Raw genomic sequence first — 24,513 nt, 5'->3', positions numbered from 1 at the left:
CATGGAGATTCCCCCCCCCAGGTCCCCTCTCTTGTTCTCTAGGGGTTCCAGACTGTCCTATGGGAGGGTTTGAAGAGAGTTGGGGAAGATAGTGACAAGAAGCTACAGTCTGCAAAATGTCATCACTTGTCTTTGTCACACGCTGGCCAGCATTCTGCAGGCCAAAGAAGGATTCAAAAACAGGGGGGCTAAGAACAAAAGCATTGCTGAAGGAACTTCAGACATGGGGCAGGATGGAGTAAGCCAGCAGACACAGGACAAAGGAATGTTTAACACACCAATGAGGTGGGGACAAGTGGTAGGACCAGCAGGGCTGGTGTTGGTAGACACCAACAGAACAGTTACCATGCATCATTCATCCCTGTGTCTCCTGCAAGCCCTGCATAGTTCAGTTAACACTGGTCGAATTTAAGTGCCAAGGAAAGAGAGACTCAGGCAGAAAAGGTCAGTGTGGGAGGGAGGATCACAACTCCCTGCCATAGCCCAGGGGTTAAGCACACGCGGTTTGGAGTCAGCCAGACCCTGGCTCAAATCAGGCTCGGCTCTCCCACTTTGTAACTGGGGGACCTGGACCTCAGTACCCTCATGTCTAAATGGAAATGATTACAATACAGTCTTCTAGGGTTGTTGCAGGGCTCAAGAGCCCTGCATGGCCAGTTAATGGCAGCTATAGTAGTTCAACTTACAGGGCTGTCCAGCCATCTCCCGGGGGTAAAGAGGCCCTCGCGGCAGCGCACATTCCCATCTGTGGGATAGGCCAGGCAGGGGGCCTGGAGCCAGGGGCTGGAGAACAGATGTGACCTGAAGAGGAGGTAGGTGAAAGTGCTGAGCCCAGCCCCCCGCCACAGCAGGAGCTCAGAACTGTTGAATTTGAATCTAGCTTCCTGACGCAATTGCTCAGCCGAATTCGGGAGGGAGGGGGTGCTATCGTTGGATTATCCACTGTTTCTGCGCCCTCGCCGCCCTTGAACATCTAGGGAAAGCAGGCGCTGGAAGGGCTAAACCCAAGGATCAGTGTTTGAGAGAAGGGGTCACTGAGCGCGGAGGCGCTTGCTCGGGCTTTGAGGTTTCCTGAGCAGCGATCCTGCTAGAAACCCTCACGCTTTATTCAGTAGGAAACCTTTTCACAAAGGGAAAAAGTCCCCAATTTGAGAGCCTTCTCCTCTGTCCTCTTTCCCTCCCACGTAATTGGGACGCCCCAGAAAGTCGCAGCCCCTTTGGCTAGTCCCCAGATTCCCTATTCCACTCCCATTCCATTCTCAGACCCCGCCCCTTCGCTCCCACCCACAACCTCCAAGCAAGCCAGAGCCCGCCGCAGGGACTAGGGAACCGGGGGAATATTCCTAACCCTCGGGGAAGATCAGCGTCCCTAGGTACATCAGGACGCGACCCCGCCAGAAGCGCCCCAGGCACAGGGTCCCAGCCGGCTCCCGGCCGCGCCGTCGGAGCAGTGGGCGCCGCCCCGCCCGCCCAGCGCGCTGAGCGGCCGGGGCGGGGACTACAAGTCCCGGCGTGCCGCGCGCGCGCTCCCCCCTGGGGTTCCGGATGGTGAGCGGCGAAGGTAAGGCGAGCTCGCAGAGGCAGCGGCGGCGGCGGCGGAGACGGAGAGAGGCAGGCAGGCAGGGCGAGGGCGAGAGACGGAGGGAGGGAGCGAGCGAGGCAGACCAGACAGACAGACAGGCGGGCGGGCGGGCGGGCAGAGCGAGCCACCCGCCAGGCTGCGCTCAGCCCCGCTAGCAGCGGAGAGAGCAGAAGGCAGGAGGAGGGAGGGGAGGAGGGAGGAGGGAGGGAGAGAGGGAATCCAGCTACCACCACCCAAAGCCAGCGTCTGCTTTCTGTCCTCATTTCCTTTTCCCACCCAGCTCGGAGAGCAGAGAAAGGCTGAGAGAGCGAGAAATAGAGACAGGCAGACAGACAGACAGACAGCCAGAGAGAGCGGGAGGGAGGAGGGCGGAGGAGGAGGAGCAGGAGCAGGAGCAGGAGCAGGAGGACTACGCGGGGCGCGTTCCCTCCCAGGTTTGCAATTGGGGAGGTGGGGGCGGGGGTGTCCAGGGCTGTGAGAGTGTGTGCGCGGCGGGGGGAGTGAGGGGGGCACTGAGAGCGAAGGAGTGATTGAGGTGGGGGGGCGCCGCGGGAGCGGGGGGCCGTGTCCAGCAGAGTTAGCGGCGGAGAATGTGAGCCCTGGCGCAAGCCATGCTGTCAGCGACGGCAGGCGGCTCAGGGCTCCTCCACGACTCCTCTCCCCAGCAGCCGGGCGCCCGCGTCGCTGCCGCCGCCGGAAGACAGACGCCCCCCAAACCCCTAGCCTGGCTCGGACCCACAGAGCCAGCAGCCCAGCACTCCGGTGAGTGGCGCCTCCTCCCCAGCCCTAGACCCCCGCTGGGGACCGGCCGGCCCGGCTCTTTTGTGCAGCGCACCAGAGGGGTCCCCCGCGCCCCCTGGTCCGGTCCGCCGGACCCCGTGGCTGCGGTGCCCGCGGTGCGATCGGTCTTTGTTTCCACCGGGGCCCGCGGCTCGACTGGGCTCGGCTCGAAGCCTGGCAGGCAGCGCCGGGAAGGGGGAGGGGGAGGTGGACGAGAGGGGGGGCTGGGAGGGGGGGTTCTCGGGTTTCCTGGCCGCCCCGCGGCTCCCCCGGCTCGGGGGCGAGGTGCGCGCCCAGCGCTGCCGCGCGCCCCCTCCTCCTTCCCCCTCCCTCCGCCTTTGGATTTAAAACTGCAATTTGCTCTCCAGCTTGCTGAGAATGTGGGGGGGGGGGACGAAGGGGGACCGTGGGAGCGGAGAACAAGGCTGGATTTTAGGATTGGAGCTGGGAAACGGGGAGACTGCGGAGGGAGGAGCCCCTCCCCTCCAACCCCCAAATCCCAAGGTTCCGCTGGCGCTCTGGGAGTTGAGGGGCGGGGACCTAATGACCTGGAGGGGGTGTGGGGCGGAGGAGGGATTTGGGGGCGGCCAGAGCCATAGGGGTTGGGCCGCGTGCCCGGTTACCTGGCGAACAAAGTCGGCTCACTTTTGCATAAATAAATAAATAAATAATCACCTATCAATGCGTTTCCTCTGGGGCTCTGATTGAATCGGCCCCCTCTTCCCCAGGGGGTGGGGTGCTGAGTGACAGCTGTCAGCCCCCTAGGCCGGGAGATGGGGGTGAATTGCTGAATCTCTCTGCTTTCTGGCTGAGGGCGCCTTCTCTTGCTGGGTCTGGGTCCCCAGGCAGAGCCAGAGGGGCAGGGGGCTGGCTCTGAGTCTAGGAAATAACCTTGTTTCCTGTTCTACAGGAAAAGGGACAGCAATCCAGAGTTTGGGGGCTGGGGATGAGGACTGATGGGAGCTGGGGGTGGGGAGGGTTCCCCAGCAGCCTGACCCCCTAGCCTCCTGCCAGGCAAAGGGGCCAGCCCAGGGAGGAAGGATGTGGGCCTTGTTGGCCGGAGGCGGGAGCTGGGGCTGTCCCTGAGGCGGGCAGCGGGCACAGAGCAGGAGGGAGAGAGAGAAGCGGGGGCGGGAATTCTCTACCGCAGACCCTGGGGGCCAGGGCCAGATGTGGAGGGGTGGGGAGTCTCCCCTCCCTCTCAGCTTGAGGGCCCTGGGGCTGGGCTGGGAGGGGCTGAGCCTGGTGCCCTCGGTTCTGCACCAGTGCCTGACTGGCAGGGCCAGCTGAATTTGGGCCCAGGCGTCACCCTGGGAGGCAGGGCTGGGCTGCACCAGCCTGGTCCCTGAGTACAAGGAGGGACCCTTGGGGGGCCTGTGCCTGTCTGGCTGGGCAGGCGTTTCCCGCCGGACCAGTTGGTGTCAGGCGGGACTTGGCCCCAGCTCCCTGGGCTGAGCTCAGGGTGTGAGGACAAGCTTTGCCTCCGGGTCAGGGTGGCCACATTTTGCCCGCTGCTGCTGTTGCCGCTGGCAGGGCGGGGGCATGCGCCCAGGCCTGGGCAGAGTCCTGCCAGGGGCATTTGGGGTGTTTCTATTGTTGGCTGGTTCCTGTTCCGTGTGGCCCGGTGTGTGTGGCTGTGTGAGCTGAGGCTGTAACTGAACGATTACCACTCTGTCCACCCCTCCAGCCTGGGTGGGGGCAGTCAGACTTGGTTGTGGTAGCTGTGGAGGGACCCCCCAGGTGGCATGTGCATGCTGCTTGCCATCTCCCTCCGTTGAGCAGATGTATATTTATTTTTACAGTAATGGAAAATCAAACTGGATAGTAAGTTGAATTCATTTTTTTCTCCTGCTGTGTCAATAGTTGGAGTAACCCCCAGAGACTAGTGAACTTCTGGCCCCAGAGCTCCCACCCTTAGAGGTTGCATAAACCATTGATGGCATGTGCTTTGGGGGACCAATGGGCAACATTCCAAACCAGTGACTCTTGTCCCTCTTGGTCTGGTATCAGGACAGGTGCTTAGGTGAGCCAGCATTGCCCCCACCCTAGGCATCCCCCCATACCCCAGGGTGCAGTTTGGCTACTCAGCTACCTCCCTGGTCAGTGCCTAAGTTGTGCCCAAACCCTCAGGGACATTCCCCTGGTGGGCTCTCTCCCCGCCTGGGCTCCCGACCCACGTGCTGATATTTATTTTCTGTAGTAAAATCCATTTTTAATGCCGTTACTTTTGAAATAATATAGAGAGAAACAAATGTGATGTGTTTAAGTTGCCCTCTGTGAGTTTTTAATGTGATCTATGGCTGAGGTAGTGATGGAAGGAGCTGTTGGGCTTGGAGAAATTTGATGTCATAAAGAAAAAGATCTTGCTGTTTATTGTGGTTGCTGGACTGGGGGGTCTGGAACAAGGTCATAGGGGCAGGAAGCCCCCAACACCCCCAGGTGCTGCAGATGGGCAGCTTAGCCTCTCAGCATTGATGTGTGAGGGAGTGTTCCAGGATTATTTTGCATTGCTCCCCAGTCCTTGGTGGGCCTTTGGTGAAGGATCTTGAGCTGGGGGGCTTTGTTCCCCCCCACTCCACATGCTTTGATCTTGGCTGGGCTTCTGAAACCCCCTACAGAGCCAAGTGGAGGTGTGCTGTGGAGAGGCTGGACTTGGATTCTAGAGAAGATTGAGAGATGGGTCTTTACCTGAGTGTTGTCTCTGTGCTGGAGACTTGAGGGGTAGACTACCCCTGGCAAAAGACATGGGGGGGGGCTGTTCTTGTAGAGCCCCAGAGGGACATTGCTTATTCTTGAATCAGCCTGAAGAACAGATTTTGAACCACTCCCTCTATGCCTGTGTTCAGCATTGGACAGGGGCATCTTCCAGGCAAACCTGACCTCCCTCATTTCCCCTTCTCTCCCCCTAGGTCCTACCCCCACCCCCCAGGTCAACTTTTTTTTGTGTGTGTGAAATGAAGAGCTCTGTGTCTCTGTCTAATGCCAGCCACCCAAGACCAAGGGGTGCCATGCCTATGCACCAGATGCCCAGGCCCTTCTGGTCTGACTGGGTGAGGTCAAGCAAAATATTATGGGATGGAGCATAGCTCTGTCTCTAGGTCCCCTGAGTCTCTTGGGACAGAAGGGGGAGGAGCAAAGCCAGAATGGGTGGAGCTGGGGAATGTAGGAGACAGCAAGGGTAACACTGTTGCTAATGCCAGCAGATGGGCCCCCCAGGAAGAGAGAATTGGGGAGAGGAGACCCAGACAGCCACATGCTGGTGAAGAGAGGGACTGAAGCCATTGATGAGAGAGGGAGGGAGAGGGAAAGATAGAAAACAGGCTAGAAGTGCTGGCATCACAGGCTGGCAGTGAGGCCCAGGGGACTCGGGTCCTAGGCATATCTCACTACCCTGTACTCTGTAGCCAGAAACAAGGGAGCACTGAGGGCCTCTCACTCATGATCAAGCGCTGGGGTTGTTTTTGGCGGAAAGATAAGCAGATGTCTCTGGGAAGAGGGAGGAGGACAGGTGGGGAGTAGAGGAAAAGAGAAGGAAAGAATCCCACAGGAGGAGGGAGAAGGGGGCGATTCCAGGGGTCTTGGCTAATGCTCCAGGCCCTGAGGCCCCAGGATAGCATTTCCCCTCTATTCCCAAATGTCAGGAATGGAGCTGAGCTCTTTTTGGGACTTGGGGGCAGGGTCCTAAAGGCAGGTATAGTACCCTACAGGTTTACAGGTACAGCACCTTAAGGTTGACAAGTACCCTGTGCTAGGAGGCACCAGGGCTATAAAAGTGGGGAGATTAGGGCCCCAGAGATGCCAGAGGCATCATTCACCTGGACACCCACCATGACAGTTTGACGGGAGGAATCCAAGGCTAGCAAGGGAGCCACTCATCCAGGGTCACAGATTCACTGCAAGGCCAGGCTAGGACCAGACTCTTGCACTCTGTCACACTGTGGCTAGAGAACTGGAACAGCTGCGGGGGGCCTCCTGGGTGCAGAGGGGGGCTGGAGCCTGGGGAGAGCAGCACACGGGCACCCTTGTGGCCAGAGCCCCCCCAGGGGAGGGGGAGGCGCCACTGCCGGGAGAGGGAGGGAGGGAGGGGAGAGAGGAGGGGAAACAGTGAGTCAGGCTTCCAAGAGCTGAGGATGAGAGAGCCAGAGCTGGGAGGGAGAGGGCAGGGAGGGCTGCTCCAACAGGGGAGAGGGAGGGAGCCCATCCAGGGGCAAGGAGAGCTAAGGAGGGAGGCAGCCAGACCCTGGCCCTGGCCCAGCCATAGAGCAGTGTGGAGGGTGCAGCCGGTATGGACTTTGCCCAAGGTGGGTCAGGAAGGAGCCAGATTCTGCCCCTGCAGCATCTCTTTCTTTCCTCATTCCTTATTTTTTATCCCATCCCAGGGTCTCAGAAGGATGACAGCGTTGTCTTCCCATCCCTTGCTTTTGGGCCTCAGTTTCCCTATCCATTGGAGAGGGAATGGGGGGAGTAGTGCAACCTGGGAGGGGATGTGGTCTTAAGCTGCTGGCTGTGTGTGTATGGGGGGGCACTGTTGGATCTGCCACCAGTGCAAGGTAGGGTATGAGTCTCAGAGGCAGGACTCTGTTGCACCCTGGAAATTCATGTCATGACAGTGGGTGCTGGCATGGGGATTGGTTGGTGGGTGGTAGGAGCTGAGATCTACTGGCCGGGTGTGAGAGTATGGGGTGGGGTGGGGGGTGTTGTGTTGGTTTGGCAATGGTGGGTGGGCTGCTTGAGGCCTCTAAGGATGACCAATGCCTGGACTGAGCCAGGATCTCCACACCCCCAGAATGAACCTCTGCCGTTGCTGGGAGATACTGCTGATTCCCCACATCCCTGTGGATAGCTGGGAGGTGGGAATGGGCTTGTGGGGCTGAGGAGAACTGCCTGTACAGCCCCTCATGCTTGGAGCTGGGACCAGAGCAGGAGGGATCCCCAGGGACTGCCTGGAGGGAAGGAGCCCCCCCCTCCTGCCCAGCTGACAGGAAGCCCTGGCTCCCAGCCCCTCCTTCCCCAAGGCCTGGCCTCCCCCACCCCTCCCTCCTGGATCCCAGCATCTCTCCATTGGCTAGGGCAGGAGGAAGGTGGGCACTTAGGAGCCCACTTCTGTAGGGCCTGGCTTGGGGTGAATGTTGAAGTGAGGGTAGAGTGAGGCCCCCCACAGGCTGCCCATGCACACACCCCACTACAGGGAGGCCCTGTTTTCTCTCCTCTTTCTGTTCTGGGGTCCTTGGCCTGGGAGCCCAAGGGAGGGGCTGCTTCTGCAGCTGGCTGGCCCCAACTCCCAGTTCAGCCCAGCTGCTACTGAAGCTTCCAGAAGCTGTAGTTCTGCACCCTTCTTCACCCCCTGAGCCAGGAGAGGCCTTTGCTGACCTGGAGGAGGGGGCCTTGGGGAGAGAGTGGGCACCCTTAGAAGGACTAAGACAGACAGCCAGACAGATGGGTGGTGGAACAGATGGACAGAGACACCCACACATAGACAGACTGAAAGAGACGGACAGATGGACTGGGACAGGGAGAGACAGACAGACAGAGGTGCTGGCAGAGAAAGGATTCAGAAAAATGGAAGGATTGAGGAGAGAGAAACAGAGACTTTAGAGAGAAGAAGAAGGGAGAAAGGGTGATTGAAGAGAGAGAGGGAGGGGGGTGCTGAGGGACAGGAAGAGATAAAGAAAGGGGAAAACCCAGAGAGAGAGAAGAAAAGAGAGAAAGAGAGGGAGAGGGAGAGAGAGGGAGAGAGAGAGAGGAGAGACTGGAGGCTACAAACCACAAACAGGGATTTGATGAGAATCTGGAAGGTGTTTTCTGCCTCTTCCCTCCCCAAACCCCCAGGCCAGCCAAGTCTCCATTCCTTCCACCCCCGGCTCAGTTTCCAGCTGCTAAAGAGGTCAGGGAGAAAGAGAGGGAGAGAGCGAAGCCTTGCAGAGCCCCTTCCTCCCTGCTCTTCTGTTGGAAGCCGGGGGCTGGCGGAGAGAGCTTGCCTAACTCCGACCCCTACGCACAGATTTACAGGTCTCAAAAAATGTCTCCTCATGCTCTCCACTCACTGAGGGGGATGGCTCCTTGTATTAACGCACCCCCTATACTTACACCTGTCTACACACACACACACACACACACACGCATGCACACATACACACACACACATACACACACATTTGTGACATGGAGCTTTCCAACCTCACTCATTGCACATCTCACAATATAACTCATAAACATGTACCTGTGCTTTCTTTCCTATCCAGGTGGTGACACACAGGCTCTGTCATGAGCTCTCAGAACATGCTGTCACACACAGTCACACGCTCACACATACAGTGACAGTCACACCTGAGCAGAGAGCACTCCCACTTTGGCCCCACTGGCAGGGTGGGGGACAGGAAGTCCCGTCAGTCAGTGGGAGTCCTTCTAAGAGGGTGCAGGGCTGGCTTAGATGATGATGGTCTGGTGGGTCGGTAGTAGGAAAGAGCTATCTGAGAGTTGGTGAGGGGGTGTGTGTGAGAGAGAGAGAGAGAGAGAGAGAGAGCATACAAACATGTACACATGTGTGTCTGTCGTGTGTGTCAGAGAGACCGAGCACATGTGAGACTGGATATGGGTGTGTGTAGGGAGCGTGTGGAATATGTGGGTGTGTGTCTCATAGCTGCTTGTCAGGTGTGGATGTTCGCTTGTGTGATAGGTATTTGTGTAACATGGGTCTATGGCTGTATGGGATTTGCAGAGTGGGGTGTCTGTGATGGGGCATGCATCTATGAAGGTACAGGACAGAGGGGTGAGCTGCGTGTGTAGGGGGCAGAGGTATGGATGCGGATGTGGAGGTGTGTGGGTGTTAGTGTGTGAGTGGAGGGAGCATGCCTGTGTGAGGGTGTAGCTGCAGGTGTGAGGCTGTGAGCCTGTTGCCTGGGTTGGGGGGGTGTTTTCCAAAGCCAGATGCTACCCGTACAGGGACGACCATTAGCACAAACACATGGGAAGGGGCTGCGGTGCTCTCAGTTGGGCACTGACCCACAGAGACACACAAGGACAGACATGCCCGCCCCTGTCCTCCCTCTTCCTCTCGCCTGGCGTCAGTGGTTTTCAAAGGAGCCTCCATGAGGACTGTTTGCTGTGCAGTTCCCCCACCCCCAGCCTGTGCCTCTTCAAACACAGCGATGCCCTCCAGGCAGCTTTGTGGAGGCTCCTGCCTGGACCATCTGAAGGCAGATGGGTGGGCTGGGATCCGTTGCTGCCCCCCAGGGAGTGAGGAGGCAGCTCTGCTCCTCAGGCCTGGGCACAGGCACAGACAGATGGACTGCCTGTCTTGGCAGCCCTCCCACCCCACATAGGCACCCCACAGCAGAGGGTTATAGTGGGCAGCCCCCAGATGGGCCCCTGAGCACAGGCCTTTGCCCTTCATGTCCCCAGAGGGTACCAACCCTCACTCTGTAGCTCCATGCCTTTCTGAACACAGGACCCAACTGCAGTCCCCAATACCACTTAAAAATACAGCTGGCCCACATACACCCTCCCCTCCAAAGCCAACTGCTAAACACACCTACAAACACACAATCACTCCACATGTGATCACCTCCTTGATATGTCACTGCCTCTTACACACAACCTCACACATCCCCAGACACAACCAGCATACACCTGCCACATAGCTATACTTCCCCAAACATCAGGAACCCAGTTACAGCCCCAGTACCCTCCCACATGTGTACTGCAGAGCCACCAGCACCTCTCTGACATCAGGAACCCATTCTTCCTTTCTCTGTGCAGAGGTTCTTAAGGCCTCCAGCGCCTCCCCAAATAGTCCCCCGCCCCAGTATAGCAGCTCCTGTAGCACTCTCAAGCCCTAGCATGTCCCCAAACACATCAGCCTGGTTAAAGTCACAATAACCTCTCCAAAACAGATCCTGCCCAACTCCTTCCCATGATGCTGTCCCCAATAGTCACACCTTCCCAGACACAACCAAACTCCTCAACATACCCCTAATCTCTCTCTCTCTCTCTCTCTCTCTCTCTCTCTCTCACACACACACACACTCACACACACACACACACACACACACAGCTTCTACTATATCCTCAAGTGTATCAGCTCCCCAGGTACATCCAGGACCCACATAGCCAGGATACCATCCCACATATTCAGGCCCCAGGGTCCAGCATCACTCTGTACACACATATCTCCCCAGGTATGTCCTGGCACCTGACCCCCAACACCAATGAAGTCCTCTACTCTTTCCAAATTACCTCCCCTCCCCAACACACACATGGTTTCAACACCCACCCAGACAAGAACCCCTGACCCTGAAGCAACATTTGCCTCATAGACACATGGCTTCACTTCAGGTGTATCTCCAAACAGATAATGTCCCCTCAGCTTCTAATACCTTCCCCAGCATGCATATGCATGCACACACACTCCCTACAGGTCCCCACACCTCAACAGGCGATCCTGCCTAAGTCCCAGAGACTCCCCGGATATAGCCCAGCTCCGACTCCAGGACTTTGCTCAACTTCAGGGCCAGGGGACAGCCCTACACCTCTCCTTATGTGACACCATGATTATCCACAACACGCACAGCCTCTGCTGGTCACAGCCCTGACCTATTCACCCTTTTGAGCTCACAAGCAGCTCTTCCTGCTCCCCCTGCACCCCACAACACCCTGTCACATACCCTGCCTCCCACCAGTCACACATTCCAGCACATCCTCCTCCCAGTCGTCCCCCCAGAAGGCCTTGCCTTTCACACGCATTGCTCTCACTTGTCTGCTGCCCAAGCCTCCCCCACTTCCCAGAGCCTCCTCTGCCTGGGGAGCTGTCTCCACCCCCTCGCTGCCCCAGGCCTTTCATTCCTGGACAGTGAGGCTGGACATCTGGTTCAAAGCTGCCCCCTCCCCAAGACCCTGTGCTATGAACACTCTGACCTGGGCTTGGGGGCTTGGGGCCCCTTTGGGGGTGGGGCAGGGCCCCTTGGCACCTGGTCACGCTGGTCTCTCAGCCAAGAACTCTGAGTACCCAGCACTGCCTGAGCTCTGGCATGTCTGTGGGGGCCAAGGGGAGTTATACCCAGCCTGCACTTTTCAAGTGTTTTCCAGATCCTCCCTGCTTGGCTCACCTGAGAGACATGGGCTGGGGCTTCAGGGAAAGGATGGGGAAGGTGCTGCCCCCCCCCACCCCAGTCCAGGCTGCGGGGCTTGGTCTCCCTGGGAGTCAGTTCCGACAGTGAAGGTTACTTTACTAGATGCATGATTTTAAACGGAATCTCCACCATCTGTTCCACCCCCTAATTACAGATGCACAGAATCCGCCTCAGAGGGCAGCATGAGGGGAGTGATTTAGAGGCTGAGCTGCTTCTGCCTGCATTTGGGCTGGGGAGATGGGGTGGGGGTGCTCTGGTATTGCTCGTCGCCCCCCCCCCCCCCCCCCGCCAGTCTCGATCTCTTTTCTGGAGGTCCCTTGTGCCTCTTGCTGGGGGAAGGCTCATAGAAAGATTCCTCTGACCCCCAAGACCTGAAAGAGGAAGCAACTGCAGTGCTGTGCAGTAGGAGGGGTCCCCAAGACATTGTCTGTGTCCCAGTCCAGCAAGTCCTGGGATGAAGGCTCCATTAGGGCCTTAAAAAATTCAGTGGATCGATCTCTTGCCTGCCTCTGGTGCCTTGGGGAGCCACAGGCGCTGGCTTGGCCCAGCTGTCTGCTTACCCCTAGGGGTAGCTGGGATAGGTAGTGAAATAGGGAGGGGGTCAGAGCAGAGGTGGGCCGGCCAGGTTCTAGCAGCAGAGGACAAGGGCAGGCATGCCAAGACCCTCCAGGTGGGTTTGCACCCAGCGCCCACCCGCCTTGGTGCAGCTGGTGTGCCTGACCCTAGCTGGAGCCATGGACTGTGGCACTGTGCCCCACCAAGGGCCAGGGGGTCTGAGGGATGTGGGGCTCCACTCCACTGAGGACCTGTCCATCTTTGTCTATGGGCTCCAGGGACCTGGGCCTCTGCCTGCTTGGTGGTGGTGGTGGTGGTGGTGGCGGCGGCGGCGGCGGCGCAGCAGCAGTGGGCACACTGCGGTAGACTCTGGAGCATTCACTGCGGGGAGAAAGGGAGAGAGGTTGGGCTGGAGGAATTTTAAAGATTGCTGCAGGCAGGAGGGTCTCTGGAACCCTGTGGAGCGGGCAGTCATGCAGAAGTAATCCTATCGCGGCCTGCCTGGAGGAGTGGAGGAGAGAGGGTGGGCCGGGAGGGGAGGAAGAGCTGCTGCCCCTTTGCCACCTCAGCTCGGAGGGAGCCAGGGACCCCAGGCTGCCTCTCAGAGGCACCTTGTTTTCTCCATCCCACTGTGGCCCCTAGAGGGCCAGTGCTACAGCCATTGCTCAACTCCAAGCTCTGGGTTTTATAAATAATGCAGCTAGGAGGGGGGGCCAAGTCAACCCCCAGTCACCTTGGGTCACTCCAGCTAACAGTCTGGTGGCAGAGCCCTTTTCCCTTCCAGCCTGCTCCCCTCCCTTTCTGCTGTGTGATCTCTGGCCAGAGGTTCAGCTTCTCTGGGCTGGGCCAGGGCAGAGGAGTGTGGAAGAACCCAGAAACTCTTGTCCTTATGTCCCACCTCCCAGCCCTCACAGGTTAACTGGCAGCTGGCTCAGCCAATCCCGGCTAAGAGGGATGGCCTGCTCTACAAGGACTTTATCCATTCTGGCCCCTCCATTTTGCAGATGGAGTAAACGAGTCCAAAGGCGGAAGGATGGTCAAGGCCAGCCTGCTGATGAACCCCCTCCTTCCTGCCCCATTCTGCTGTCACTCAGGCTCTTCTCTGCCTCAGCTCAGCTAAGAGCAGGGCCTGGGGGGGGAGGGCGGGGGATGTTTGGGAAAGTGGTTGCGGCTGAGAGGTTGCCATGGCAATACTGCAGGATGCCGAGCTGAAGTGGGGGTCCCACAGGGTCTCTGGGGCCCCCAGCTCCACACCCCTGTGGTCTTCTCCTCCCCATCTCCTGTCCCCCCACCCAGATGCCTGTCAGGCGGTTCCAGTGACAGGCTGGGTGGGTGACAGGTGGTGCAGGTGATGGGCTGGGTGGGTGATGAGCCTGGGTGGGTGACAGGTGGTGCGGGTGCGAGGCAGGCAGGTGACAAGCTGGGTGGTGACAGGCTCTGCGGATGACAGGCAGGGGGTGTGGTTGGCGAGGATGCTGTCTCCTGGCTGGTGGCCTGTTGCAGCCCCCCTACCCTCATGCGTGTGCACACACATAGACTCTGGGCTCAGAGCTTGGGGCTAAGATACTAATGAGGCTTATTACGCATGGAGGGGCAGGTGCCCAGGCTCACTAATGAGAGGCCTTTAACGAATAGGGGAGACAGCTGGGGGGCTTCAAGGAATTTGGCTGCCCTCCTGGGCTGAGGTCCTGGGGGTCCTGACCTGGCTTAAGGATGAGGCTGGTCTCATCCTCCAGCCAGGTCAGGACCCCTTCTTCCCTTCACCCGGACCACTTGGATTTATGTTCATATAGTACTAGCCACCGTCACGATGGCTGCCTTTGTTCAGGCGCTCACTGTGTGTCGGGCACTGTGCCAAACCCTTTACATGCATTTTTTCGTTTCTACTCAACAGTCCTAGGCAGGAGGCTCTATCATCCCATTTTACAGATGAGCAATCGGAGGCTGAGAGAAGGCTGGGGCTTCACATAACAAGTTAGTGGTGCAGCTGGGATTTTAATCCAGGTCTTTCTCTCCCCAGAGCTTGTCCTCATAGCCAGCCTACCACTAAGATGCAGGTCTTGGTGTAGACCTGACCCTTGCTCAGGGTCTCAGTTTCACTCTTCTGGAAAATAGATTGTGTGGGGGAGGGTAATCACTGTAGGTCTTTAGCTCTGATTTGGGTGACTACCGGGATTCCTCCAGCTAGCTGCCACAGCCCTACCCCATCTGGCCCAGATTCTGGTGACACCCCTGCACTGGAGAGAGGGCAGGGCTTAGTGCTGAGGGGCTGAGCTGAGCAGGGGACACCTGGGATATCTGAGCCACTTCCTGCGTGCTGTGGTGGGGAGGCTGAGGAGCAGCAGCCGCCCAAGGTCACACACCCTGTGAGCTGTAGGGCCTCTTGGGATCCCAGGTCTCTTGGCCTGTTGAAAGGGTGGGGCTGGGTGTGGTCCCAGAGTTGGGACACCACCTCCTCCTGGGCCCCACCCATCAGCCTAGTTTCTTCCTTGGAGATGGTGAGCCCCTCGTTCATGGGAGGGTATGGGGATGTTGGCTGACTCTTTAGGGCCATGCCCCCTCCTATTGATCTGGGCCCCAAGTGTCAGTTGAACCCCTCCCTTTGGGACCCGTTGTGGTGGAAACTCCCTGGCAACAGCTGATGGATGGGTTGAGGCCTTGACATTGGCCTGGGGCCACAGCATAGCCCTGGAGGGACCAGCTAGGGCTGGGGGGCTTGGAGGGGAATTTAAGGGAGAAATGAGGCTCATAAATCTTGGAGCTTCTTGTTTCTCTTCAAACTTAATCTCCTACCAAACCTGCTCTCCAGCTGCTCATCCAAGGTGCTGGGGGTTGAGGGAACCCACCTGCCCACTCCCCTCTCTCTCTCCAACTGAGGTTCACCCTCTACTACAATTGCACCCATGGGAGAGAGATGCAGCTGCTGTTGCTGGGAAAGATTAAGACAGCGTGTCCAGACTACTGCATCTTGCCTCTTGATTTATTGTGGTAGGTGGGGCAGAGGGTGCATGGTCTCAGTTTCCCCAGCTTTGGGAAATCCTCTTCTGGTGCCTCTCAGCTCGGTCTTGAAGAACTGAGGCCAAGAGGATTTAGCAGATGGAGGACACACAGCCTTGTCCTCAGAACCCCTCAGTCCTGGAGGAGGAAAAGGAGCACAGCCCTGCCCTTGTGAGCTGGAGGTGAGGTCTAGAACCCAGGCTGGGTGTGTGCTGAGGTCAGGCAGGGGTGGTGCTGGGTGGCTGGCTTGGGAAGACTTTCTCAAGCAAAGACCCAGGCTTGGGGGAGGCCAGAGGAAGGGTGGTGGTTTGCCTGGGGGTGAGGGGGCTGGGGAACCATCTTGGTTGGAAGACAGGAGCCTGGAAGGGTCTAGCTTTCCCACAGGCCCACGCAACAGTAGGCTGGAGTTCTGGGGCCCTCTCAGCTCCCCAGGGAACCCGTTGCTGCCTGGCCCCAGGACCCAGGCATCCTGGCGGGTGAGGGCGGGTCTCCAGCAGGCGCCCTGCCAAACCCTGCAGCCTGCTCACCAGGAATCTTGTTGCTGAGAGATGGAAAATCCCGGCAGGGCCTGCAGCTCATCCCTCCCCTCCGGGAGGAGGAGGGGCCCAAAGATTCCTTCCTGCACCCCCCTCTCATCTGGGGCAGGGCTCTCCTCAGCAGTGGGTGGGGCTGGGGGGCCCAAGACAGGCCTCTAAGGCCCAGTCACATGTCCTGGAGCCCTGCCCAGCCCGCAGTGGGCACCAGGGCACTCTGGAGGCCAAACGCGCCTAGTGTGTGGGGGGGGCAGGAGTGGGGCGCTGAGGCCCAAAGAGGGCCTGGGTGGGGGCTGATGCCTGGCCCTGGCCCCACTGGCTCCCCTAGGGCGGAGGGTGAAGAGTTGGTTCCCTCCTTGGACAGGAAGACGAATGATCCCATTATGGGAGCGTGATTTTATTCCACGTGTCACGGAGTCTGAGATTAACTTGCTCACCAGTCTGTGACAAACCCCTCACACCCAACACGCACACACATATACACACACACAGAGGTGGAGACGCACACATATCCTCGTTGACACAAACACATCACACAGACACAGACTAGCATTTCTGTGCTGTAGCACACAGCATGGTCTTACACACAGCGACACAAGCACACTTAAGTGCACCAAAATCTAGACCCGTTGCCTCAAAAACACTTACACTGAGGTCACAGAAACCCACAGATGCAAACAAATAGTCCAGGGTTTGCTTGCACCCACTGCTTTGACATGCATGGAGTCAAGGGCACATGGTGCCCCTCAGTCCCAGGCATACTGAGACACACACAAAACCAGACACAGCCATGCAGACAGGCACAGACCAACAGCCACACACTCCGAGACAAAGGCCCAGATACATATAGAGACAAAGACAAGCGCAGACACACAGCCGGCGGAGCTCACACAAGCACAGGCGTGCACACCCGGACATAGACAAAGACAAATAAATGCCCAGAGGTTTTACTGTGGACAGATGTAGAGGCGCATGCACATCTGGGCCTCCTCTTCGACCTCTCTGCCTGGGGACATTGTAATCTGGTGCCTGTGGCTCCAGGGAGGACTCTGAGGAATCTTCTACTCTGTTAGAGCCCCCCACCCTGGGCCCAGGGCCAGGCCCTACCTCTGGCCGCAGGCCTGTGACCAAGGCCACAGCAGCCACACCCTCAACATAGCCCAAGACTTCTTCCCTTCCCTTCGCTTCCCCATTGACCGCACAGCACACAGTCTTCCCCATACGTGCTCACAACAGCCCTCTTCCTGTCTTTCTCTGTCACTCTGCCCCTAGCAGATACGTACAACCTCTGTCACTGTCACACACGGATCCCCCCCATGCACACAGCCTTCCTCACTTGTACACTTGTGCGTGTCACACGGACCCCCCAGGCACACTCCCTCCTGTCTCCCTGCCCTCTCACACACACTAATTCACAAATTACAACACACACACACACACACTGCCTCACATGCATCCTCACCCCTCTCACACGTGCACACCACACACACACACACACACACACTCTCACACACACACTTCCAGAGCCTCCCATCACTTTCCTTCCTCTGTCTCTCACAAACACTCGCTCTGCCAAGAGTGTGGCTCTGCCGCAGATTAGTCCCTGATGGTATTTGTCACTGCTCTTCAACAGGCAAGCATCCTTGCCTTTCCTGGTCTCAGTCTCTCCTCCTCTACCTCCGGCCCTGCATATGGTGGCCTTATATTTTTTTTGTCCTTTCTCGATTTGGTTAACAAGTGTATGTGGAGCATTCATTCATTCAACAAATCCTGATTGAACACTGTTTATGGGTGAAGCCCTGGGGAGACCATGGTGACCAAGATAGACATAGACCCTTCCTTCACAGAGTCTGTTTTGTGACCAGCCTGGTTGTTGCTTCTCTCTTCTAATTAGATTAGAAGGGAACCCTTGATCTTGGCTTTCATAGGAAAAATGTGGGAAGGGTGTTCCAGGCACAGGGAACAGCATATGCAAAATGTGAAAGTGAATTAAAGTATGCTATGCTGGGAGAATGTAGTGCTGTTCAGACATCAGAGGAGATGCTGCAAAAAGTGCAGAAGGCAGATGTCACAGGGTTCAGGTGCCTACTTGGGTTTGTGGTTTGTCCAGTGGGTCACCAGGAATCAGAGGAAGTATTTAATGACAGGACCAAGAGCCAGGACCAAGACAGACTGGAGGCAGGGAGGCTAGTTGGGCGGTTTAAATAGTACATGTGGGAGATGATGATGGTTTAATCTAGAGGGGCATGTAGGATGGATTTGTAGGGGCAGAGACCAGTGTAGTTCCAGCTCCAGAGTTGTGTGACTTCAGGAAAGACACACACTTCCATGAGCAAGGTCCATGATGTGAGGATGCGACAGTGCAGGTGCTAGGTTTGTAGTAGATGTTCAATAAAGATAGCTGATAACCATTTTGTCAGGTATCATTTGGATGTGGGGGACATTAGATGTGGAGATTTACTCAGCACCTACAGAGTGCTGTGTACTCTGCCAGTTTTCTTCATGATACCTGCATCATGAAGATGTGCACCAGGAGGTGGTGAATGAAACATCCAGGAGTTTAAAGGAAGTGAAGCAGCACCTCTCAAGGTTCTAGGTGGTTCCTGAAGAAACTAGTGTTGAAGTGTTGAGCTGGCTGGGAGAATTTCACCAGGCAAAGGTTGCAAAGGTGCTTCAGGGAGAGTGGACTCTGACCAATAGCCCAAGGGTAGAAACAGAGTCTCCTTCACTCTCCTGTAGGACACTGGGAGGAAGAGTTTTGGGGGCTGGGATTTATAGAGGCCTTGAGGCCAGGCTGAGGGGGCGTGGTCAGCATGGAGCTGAGCTATACTCAAACGTCCATTGAGAACCACTGAGATTCTATTTTAGGCTCTGTCTCTTGCTCTCCCTGTCCTCAGTTTCCCCATCGTGATGGGCTGATTAGTCTTACGTAGGAGGGAACCCTGGCATCGTGTCCTAGGGGCTGATCTGGCCAGCTTGGGTGGGCATCTCTGGCCTTGGATTCCTGACCTCAGCAGTGCTTTCTTCCTGAGCATTCTGAGCAAAGTGAGGAGTCTCCAGAAATGGATTTGGGGCACCCTGAATGAGGGGCCAGAGCTTGTACAGAATGGAAGTATGTTTCCAGAATCAGACTCTCAGCCCCTGAGGAGACACAGAAGAGAAGGCCTATGTCCTTCTTTCCTCCTACCCTGACCCATGTGGCAATGGATATGGGCCATGGGCCCAGAGGGCACAGTGTCCAATCCCTAGCTCAGAGGGTGTCAAGACCCTTTCTGTCCACTGCTCAGGGAGCAGGGCTTAGGTTCAAGAATTTGACCCATTGGCGTCCCCCAGGAGTAAGAAGCCAGGAGGCTAACTCAGGAAGGCAGAGCCGAATGAATGCCTGTGGGTAGCTGGGTTCTGCCCGGGATATTTGGGGTTGCTGGGAGTTGTGCAAGGCAGGTTCTAGTAAGCCCCCAGCTGCAGTGGATCCTGGATGTGAGGGGCCCTGTAAGCATCTCACCTGTGAGGTGGGGCTGGTAGAGAATTAATTTCCTGTGCTATTTTAATTTTGCTGTATTTAATTTGCTATTTATTTTAATTAATTAACAGAGGTAATCGCCTATCCTAACATGTGGCTGCGGGCTCCTCTTCCTTTTTGGAGGGGTGGGAAGCCAGGCCAGGTGACTGCTGGGTTAGCTGTGGTGGGAGGAGTCTGTGGGGGCCTGTCCTTTACCGCTCCACCCACTTTTCTCCCAGAGGGGCTCTCTCCTCCCCCAACACTTGTGGCCCCTCCCATTCCTCTCTTTCCTCTCCCAGGTCTGCTTCCGGGCCTCAGCAGTAGTAACCAGGGCCATGAGAAGAGTGACATAAGACTCTCAAATAAACTGATTTTAATGTCACAGTGAGGTTAAAGAACTTGCCTTGGGTGGTGCTTAGGGGCCATTGGGGATATTTGGGGGGTATGTGTGGGTTTACTAGAAGTCCCCTTCCCTACCCTGGTGACGATACAGCATGCCCGTCTATGCAGTCAGGTTAAAGGGACATCAGTGTGTCCTAATACCTGTGGATACATCCGTGGGCATGATTTTAGTTCATAGTTAATCCCTAGGACATATCTGGTTGAGAGATGGGATTATTCTTTTGTTGAAGTGATGAACTTGAAGCTCAGCTAGGCTAAGGGACTTGCCCAAGGTCACACAGCAATCCAGAGAAGTAGGGCCTGGATTTCATCCATAATCAATCTGACTATATGAAAAGAGGGAGGGGAGGGGAAGTAGCTTGGGGAGAGTTTAGGGTGGGGGGATTAGGTCAGAGTCTAAGGAGGCTAGGAAATGGGGTCTTCTGGCTCTGGAGGATGTGGGTTGGGATGTAGTTCCCTGCAGCAAGGGGTTTTCTGAAGGGGTGAAGATCTCTGCTTTCCTGTGTATCTTTAGTTGTCTGGAACTGGGGTTTGCTTTGTCACTTGCACTGTACCCGACCTCAGGGATCTTTCCCTGGCTAGGTGGGGCCCAACTTTTATTTATTATGTGCTTGTTTGTTTTTGGTTCTGGTGGTAGAAATTGAACCCAAGACCTCTGCAAGCTAAGCACATGTTCTTACCACTGAGCCACGCCCCCTAGCTTTGACTTTTAGTCATTTAACAAACATTTACATAGCATTTACTATGTCCCAACACTCTTCTAATTTTATAAATGCTCGCTTAATCACCATCGTATCCCTATTGTTGTTGTCCTTATTTTATACACCAGCCCCCTCATCCTCTGTTTCACTTTCTACAATTTAGTTAACTGTGGTCAACTGCAGTCAAAAAATATTAACTGGAAGCTTTCAGAAATAAACATTTGTGAATTTTAAATAGTTTTTATTATAGTGTATTATGATTGTTCTGTTTATTGCTAGTTGTTAATTTCTTACTGTGCCTAATTTATAAATTAAACTGTCATAGGTGTATGTGTATAGGAATAAAACTTATCTATAGGGTTTGGTATTATCTGCAGTTTCCACATCCCCTGGAGATCTTGGAATATTCCCCCCATGGATAGGGAGGGAGGACTATGTCAGAGAATTGAGGCTTAGAAAGGTTAAGTGACTGGGTCAAGGCCACACAGAACCAGTACCTTTGAATTTGGGATCTAGAGTTCTCTTCTGAACCACGGTGCTATCCCTGTTCCCTTGATGCCCTAGAGATGGGAGTGCTGAATTCCCAGGGATAAGTCACCTTTTTTTTTTTTTTTGTACCAGGGAGTGAACTCAGGGGCACTCAGTCACTGAGCCACATCCCCAGCCGTATTTTGTCTCCCTGAGTTGCTTAGCATTCCGCTGTTGCTAAGGCTGGCTTTGAACTCACAATTCTTCTGTCTCAGCCTCCTGAGCCGCTGGGACTACAGGCACGCACCATCTCACCGGGCTGACATAAGGCATCTTTGGGGAAACTCCAGTCTAGATCTAGGGCAGACCCAACCCTATCCTTACCAGCTGTATGTTTGTTTGAAGGGGTAGAGAACCCACAAATCAAGACCTGTTGGGGGGGGGGGAAATAGGCCGAGCATCAAGATGTGGCAGGAGGCTGCAGATCAGCAGTTAGGACCTGTGGGGAACAGTCCACCCTGCTGGAGTGCTGGACCCTGGTGGGGGCACATGGAAGGGCTGCCTTCAGAGAGCTTGCAGTCTAGCTGGAAAAATAAGACGGCTGTGTGGGAATAGTTCTCGATGGTTATATAAGGTAATAGGGGGAAAATCATGAAAAAAATCACAAAATACATGATACAGTTGGGGAAATAATCATGGCACTGATGCCACAGTGTTTGGGGAGGCTCACATGAGATGACATGGAGGGCCTGAGCTCTGAAGCAGAAGCCTAGTGAGTGTACATCTAAAACCTAAAACCCCAAACCTGGAGAAAGCAAGCACCCTGCGGCTGGGGTTGGCATCAGCGCAGATCAGGGTGGGGTTAATGAGGGGGAAAGATCAGTGGCAGGTCCAGCTTTGGATTTAAATCCCAATCATGGCAAATGGCTTTCCCTCCCTCAGCCTTGATTTCCTTGTCTATAAAATGGATATAATAGTAGTTCTAGTTCTCCCCACCCCATAGGGTCTGGTAAAGATTAAATTACCCAACAAGTATATTGAGCACCTGGTGGGTGCCAGACATGCATCCAGTCACTGCACGTAAAAAGTCAATCATGTTTGCAACCTTACTATCTTCATCTGGAAAGAGGAAGGGACTGTACAGAAAGGAGGAATGGAGGAGACTGAGGTTTTTGTTGATTTATATATTTTTTGCAGTAGTAGAGACTGAATCAAGGAGTATTGTACCACTGAGCTACATCCACAGTCCTTTTTTTTTTTTTTCTTTTTCCCTGAGACAGTCTCACTGAATTGTCCAAGCAGGCCTTGAACCTGTGATCCTCCTGCCTTAGCCTCCCAAGTCACTGGGATTACAGGTGTGCACCTGGTGGGGGCTGTTATTTATTGAGTATTTAATCAGTGTCACATGTACTTGTATAACCATTTTGCAGATGATGATATAGATTCTGAGAGGTATAGTAACTCCCCAAAGAAACATAGTAGCAGTAGAATTGCAGCCATGTTCTTTAAACCAGATTAAGAGAAGGGGTGTGGGTGAGGCCATTGATCAGACCTGGCCTGGAGAGGGACAGAGGGAGTAGGAAGGAAAAGACAGAGGTGGGCAAGACCTCAAACTTGGGACACAGTTAGGGCTGGGGATGTTGCTTGATGGTAGAGCACTTGTTTAACACACACAAAGCCCTGAATTTGATCCCCTGCATTGAGGGGGTGGGGGTGGGGGTGGGGAGGGACACAGGCTCCCCAAGTGGACTTTCCTAGCAAAGAAGGCAGAGTACAGGGTAGGGACTGGTGAAGACAGAAGGAAGGCTTCTTGAAAGAGGTGAGTCTTGAGAACTGGGTGACTTGAAGGAGATGGGGAGCCTGAGCATTCCAGGCAGGAAGGCATAGGCTAAGGCCTTGGGGTGAGAATGAGCTGCATGGCCTCAGGCTGAGAGGAAATAGCCCAGTGGAATGAGGGCTGGGAGGTCTGGTAGCCTCAGGGGCATAGAGAGGTTGATAGCCCTAAGGAGACAGGGAGGGTGACAGATTTAGGAGGCTTAGCTAATCACCTGGAAAAGAAAGAGAGCATAGCAATCAACAGGACAGGCTCTGGAACCAAATCTGAGCCCAGAACTTCCTACCCACATCAGGGTAGGTCACTTAACATCACATAAGGGGTAGCACTTCTATAATCCCAGTGGCTAGGGAGACTGAGACAGGAGGATTCAGAGCCAGCCTCAGCAAAAAGCAAGGTGCTAAGCAACTCAGTGAGACCCTGTCTCTAAATAAAATACAAAATAGGGCCGGGATGTGGCTCAGTGGTTGAGTTTCCCTGAGTTCAATCCCCAGTACCAAAAAAAAAAAAAAAAAAATGCGGGAGGGGGTAATCAAAGTGATTTCTTGGATGAAATAATCTGAGAAATGCTTTGCATGATGCCTGGCAGGTAGAAAGCCCTTGATTCATTCATTAATTCCTTAACTATCAAGTGCTCACTTGGTGTCGGACACTCTTCTAGGACACACAGCAGTGAACAAAATAGATAAAAATCCCTGCCCTCAAGGAGCTTACACTTGGAGGTTAAAACAGTTAACATGAAAACAAGCAAAACATAATGGTTTGTTAGATGGGAAGTGCCAAGGAGGAAAATGAAACAAGGCAGAGTTCCAAGGTTGCAAGGTTATTGCAATTTTGTTTTATTTCTTAAAAAATTCTAGTTTTTTTTTTGAGAGGTCTTGCTGTGTCGCTGAGGCTGGCCTTGAATTCCTGTGCTCAAGTGATCCTCCCGCCTCAGCTTCCCCAGTAGCTGGTACTACTGTTCCATGCCACCAAGCTGAACACCAACTGCAATTATAAATAAACTTACAAAAATGGAGGCTGTAGTTATTATTTGCACTATTTGAAGGTTTTAGTAGAAAAAGCATCTTTTCAGTTCACCAGGCATTTATCCTTCATGAGAATCACTAGTAGAGATACTGCTGTTCTCATAGATGAGGACATTGAGGCTCAGGGGAGAATCTGAGCCAGGATTCGTGACTTTGAGGACAGTGCTATGCTGGCCGTGCCTTGTGGTTGCCTGTGATGGAGGCAGTACTGTTCCTGAAAGAGCAGAGCACAGAATGAGAGTGACATGGAGTGAAGAGGGGCACTGCTAAGGTATGTCAGTGTCCAGGGATGGGGCTGAGCTGGGGAGCAGGGGCAGGGGCCATTTTCCTAGAGCCAGAGCTGTGGTCAGCATACTTCTGCCTGATGAGAGTGAGCTCAGAGAGTGGCTGGACCCAGGAGCAACCCTGAGGGCAGCGCGGGGGCAGCAGGCTAAGCCTGAGACACTGTGTGATTGAGCAGAGGGGCAGAATCTGTCCAGAACTGAGTGAGTGTGTGGGTGGCATTGAGGCTGAGGGGAGCAGGGAGGAGAGAAGTCAGCCCATGACTAGATGAGAGGGAACAGCAAGGAGTTTGGCTGGCCGGAGCTGGCTGTGAAGGCCCTTGAATGTCAAGCCAAAGACCTCTCGGCCTTGACGTTGATGTCAGCAGTAGGGAGCTATTAAAGGTTTTAGAGCAGAGACTCAGTGTCACGAGAATGGGATTTGAGGAAGATGTCTCTGGCACCAGGTGGAGATTCTACGGAGGCTAGAGGTGGGGAGCTCACTGGGGAGGCGGTCACAGCTGAGCAGGTGAGAAATGAGGAGGTCAGATCAAAGAGACAGCTTGAACTGGTACAAGAAGTAAGGCCTGGGAGATGACCCTCCTGGGCTGTAGCCTAGAGTCTGCCCAGGTTTTCTGAAGGACCTTAGGCTGGTCCCTCTCCTGCCCTCTGTGCACCTGTATTTCCCCATTTGGGTTGAACTAAAGGTTCCTTTCCCTCCTTTTTTCTTTTTTTCAAAACCTTTT

At 55.1% G+C, this 24,513-nt stretch overlaps 1 protein-coding gene across 3 annotated transcripts in view; it reads left to right on the top strand.

Moving 5' to 3' along the window:
• The first annotated feature begins 1,540 nt into the window (after window positions 1–1,540).
• Ahdc1 (AT-hook DNA binding motif containing 1) overlaps window positions 1,541–24,513 on the top strand; it is a 66,472-nt gene continuing 43,499 nt past the window's right edge. Inside the window, exons 1-2 of one of the 3 annotated variants that reach the window (XM_071617519.1) lie at window positions 1,541–1,561; window positions 2,248–2,344. The gene's annotated coding sequence lies outside the window, so the exon portion shown is untranslated. Of the gene's footprint in view, window positions 1,562–1,793; window positions 2,017–2,247; window positions 2,345–24,513 lie in introns of those variants that run through there. The other 2 variants (XM_027937313.2, XM_027937314.2) reach the window with 2 other exon arrangements.

The sequence above is a fragment of the Marmota flaviventris genome, chromosome 10 (assembly GCF_047511675.1).
Source record: "Marmota flaviventris isolate mMarFla1 chromosome 10, mMarFla1.hap1, whole genome shotgun sequence".
Taxonomy (NCBI): Eukaryota; Metazoa; Chordata; class Mammalia; order Rodentia; family Sciuridae; genus Marmota; species Marmota flaviventris.
Note: the sequence above shows the minus strand (reverse complement) of the source record. Positions and strands in the feature narration are given on the sequence as shown.